A 3,744-nucleotide genomic window follows, 5' to 3' on the forward strand; every position below is an offset into this window, starting at 1 on the left:
AGAAATATAGGCTCTAGAAGTAGCAGGAATGTTAATTTGGGTATTCCATTGTTGTAATAGGTCACGACCCCATAAATTCATTGCAATATTGGCTACATATGGCCTTAATTTTCCTATTTGTTCTTCTGGCCCTATACATTCAACCCATCTCATGCTCTGCCTTACTCAAGATAGGGTTCCAATTCCCAGGCTCTTGACATGAGACAGAAAGTCCAGAAACTCTGGGTTTTTCTCTTACTAACAGGCTTGGAGAGGGACTGAGCCAGAGTCCAACTTCAAAACCAGCTCTATGTATTTATAAAGAAATGTTTAATAAGACATATATATATATATATATACATATATATATATATATATATATATAAAATTAATACTTACAAAATGTGTGCTATATTGATAGAGATTTAAGGTCAATTTTGTTATATGTATACGTATTTCTGATCTTTTTTAAGGTATTGTGATTGTGTAGTTCACTTAAAAATGTAATGTATATAGGTTGTTAATGGATAATAATTAGTAATAGTCAAGCTTGTAGTAATAAGGCCATTTTGTAGTAATAAGGACGGCGGGGCTGCGTCCCCAGCACCTCGACCACCTGCTTAGCTTCTGCCCAGAAATAACAACACACAAATTGTATTCATTTAAATGCTGCTTGGCCCATTTCTATCTAGCCTCTTCTAGGCTAATTCTAACATATTAATTTAGCCCATTTCTAATCATCTGTATAGCATCGCTAGGTGCGCTCACTGGGAAGATTCTAGCCTATGTCCATCCTGGGTCTGAGCTTCATGCGTCTCCCTCAGAGAGCAGAGCTATGGTGTCTCTCCGGGAGAGGGGAGCATGGTGTCTCTCCGGGAGAGGGGAGCATGGCGTCTCTGTTCCAGAGAGCAGAGCTGTTGAGTCTGAGCTCACTTCCTCTTCCTCCCAGCATTCTGTTCTGTTTACTCCACCCACCTATGTTCTAACCTATGAGGGCCAGCCAAGCAGTTTCTTTATTGCTTAACCAATGAAATCAACAAATTGATATATGACACTCCCAAATCACTTCCCCTTTTTCTGTTTAAAAACAGACCCTGGGACCCTGGGTCCTGGCCCGTCTGCACTTGACCTTATTGAACTCAGCAAGCAATGCTCTTAACCATTGAATTATCTATCTTGCCTATCCCTTCTGTTGTCAGAAGAGGGCACCAGACCTCATTGCAGATGGTTGTGAGCCATTATGTGGGTCCCTGGGTCCCTGCCTGGGTCCCTGGGTCCCTGAATCCCTGGGTCCCTGGGTGCCTGGAACCCTGGGTCCCTGGGTCCCTGGGTGCCTGGGTCGCTGGGTCCCTGGCCCTTCTGCAATTGACCTTATTGAACTCAGCAAGCAATGCTCTTGACCACTGAGCTATCTCTCCTGCCTTTCCCTTCTGTTGTCAGTAGAGGGCAACAGACCTCATTGCAGATGGTTGTGAGCCATTATGAGGTTCCCTGGGTCCCTGGGTCCCTGGGTCCCTGGGTCCCTGAAACCCAGGTAACCTTATAATGGCTCCTGGGTCCCAGGGTCCCTGGGTCCCTGGGTCCTGGCCTGTCTGCACTTGACCTTATTGAACTCAGCAAGCAATGCTCTTAACCACTGAGCTATCTCACCTGCCTATCCCTTCTGTTGTCAGTAGAGGGCAACAGACCTCATTGCAGATGGTTGTGAGCCGTTATGAGGGTCCCTAGGTCCCTGGGTGCCGGCCTGGGTCCCTGTGTCCTGTGTCCCTTTGTCCCTGTGTCCCTGGGTCCCTGGGTGCCTGGGTGCCTGGGTCCCTGGGTGCCTGGGTCCCTGGGTCCCTGGTTCCCTGGGTCCCTGGGTCCCTGGGTCCTGGCCTGTCTGCACTTGACCTTATTGAACTCAGCAAGCAATGCTCTTAACCACTGAGCTATCTCTCCTGCCCATCCCTTCTGTTGTCAGTAGAGGGCACCAGACCTCATTGCACATGTTTGTGAGCATTATGTGGGTCCCTGGGTCCCTGGGTCCTGGCCTGTCTGCACTTGACCTTATTTTTTTTTCTGAATTCAATGCCTTTATTTTTATTTGATGGTGTACAGACAAGATTAACACACCTAGCAACTCCAGGAACTTTTGCTCATACTACTGAGAAGCAAGGCTTAGCCCTCTCTCTGGGGTCTTGCCTCAGCACAGTAGCCCTGTGCTTTAGAGCTGCAGGACACCAACACCTGTGCAGCCGCCTGCCCCAGCTGAGATGGAAGCCTTGTGTTGTCCCAGTTGGGGACAGAACTTCAAAAGCACAGCTCAGAAGATGCTACCATGCCTGGTTCTGGGCAAGTCCTTGTCAAACCATGTACAGACAACACTAGCCCTCACCCTCACATGGGGCAGAGTGTCTTTACTTTCCAGAGTTGCAAATCTTTAACAACACAAGCACTCCATCAGAACACCAAACACCCCCTAGATGGAGACTAAATTCGAGCAAACATAAACCTGGATATGATTATTAGAATCCTAAGGATGGGCAGCGGGAAGTCACCCTACACCTCTATCCTAGCACAGCTCAGGACTAATATTTTTTTTATTAATAGTCCTGAGGGGGTAGAAAGGAAGGAGGAGAAACAGCATGCTTTGCACAACTTGACAATACTGTGGGGGTCCCCAGGACCTCTGGCCTCCACGGCTCCTCTATTTCCCAGAGAGCTGCTCATACAGCTTGGGCACGTAGTCATCCCACTCTGCCTGGTAACATGTGCCTGCCACCGGGGCTCCCAGGTGATACTTCTTGCGGAAGGCCACCACCTTGAAGTTGCCGCGATGATCTCCTGACCTGTTGCTGAGGATGGGTTCGTCACAGTTCAGTGGCTTGTCCTGTTCGTACACCAGCCAGACATAGCTGTGGAGGCCTGTGCCACTGGGAGGGCCAGAGCCCACTTAATCGGAGAGGACCTTGCCGCTGCTGATGTCATTGCCCTTCATGTTGACCACCAGAAAATGATGCCACTCCCTGAATTTGGAGTCCTTCCTGCTGGGAGAATCTGGGTCGGTGAAGACCAGGGTGTAGAGTTTCCCTGGGTCAAGGCCATCCCATGAAATGCTGCTGTGCCTATTCTGAACCTGGGTGGGCGTCAGCACTTTGCCCAGCTCGTCCACCTCGACCCCAGCGTAGGCGACCCGCAGCGCGTGCTGGGGATGCTTGTCCACCTCCTGCAGGCTCAGCGGCCCGGACCACTGGCTGATGTCAGTGGGCATGGCGACAATGAGGACAAGGACTCACGCTCTAAGTCCCCAGTGCCTGCACTTGACCTTATTTAACTCAGCAAGCAATGCTCTTAACCACCGAGCTATCTCTCCTGCCTTTCCCTTCCGTTGTCAGTAGAGGGCACCAGACCTCATTACAGATCGTTGTGAGTCATTATGTGGTTACCTGGGTCCCTGGATCCCTGGGACACTGGGTCCTGGCCTGTCTGCACTTGACTTATTGATCTCAGCAAGCAATGCTCTTAACCACTGAGCTATCTCTCCTGCCTATCCTTTTGTTATCAGTAGAGGGCATCAGGCCTAATTGCAGATGTTTGTGAGCCATTATATGGTTACCTGGGTCCCTGGGTCACTGGTTCCCTGGGTCCCTGGGTTCCTGGGTCACTTGGTCGTGGCCTGTCTGCACTTGACCCTATTGACTCAGCAAGCAATGCTCTTAACCACTGAGCTATCTCTCCTGCCTATCCTTCTGTTGTCAGTAGATGGCACCATACCTCATTGCTGAT

The 3,744-nt window shown here is 49.7% G+C and overlaps 1 pseudogene; it reads right to left on the bottom strand.

Annotated features, from left to right (window-relative positions):
* Window positions 1-2,578: 2,578 nt before the first annotated feature.
* On the bottom strand, window positions 2,579-3,229 carry LOC101996980 (annotated as a pseudogene).
* Between the last annotated feature and the right edge of the window lie 515 nt (window positions 3,230-3,744).

Source organism: Microtus ochrogaster, chromosome 8 (assembly GCF_000317375.1).
Source record: "Microtus ochrogaster isolate Prairie Vole_2 chromosome 8, MicOch1.0, whole genome shotgun sequence".
NCBI lineage: Eukaryota > Metazoa > Chordata > Mammalia > Rodentia > Cricetidae > Microtus > Microtus ochrogaster.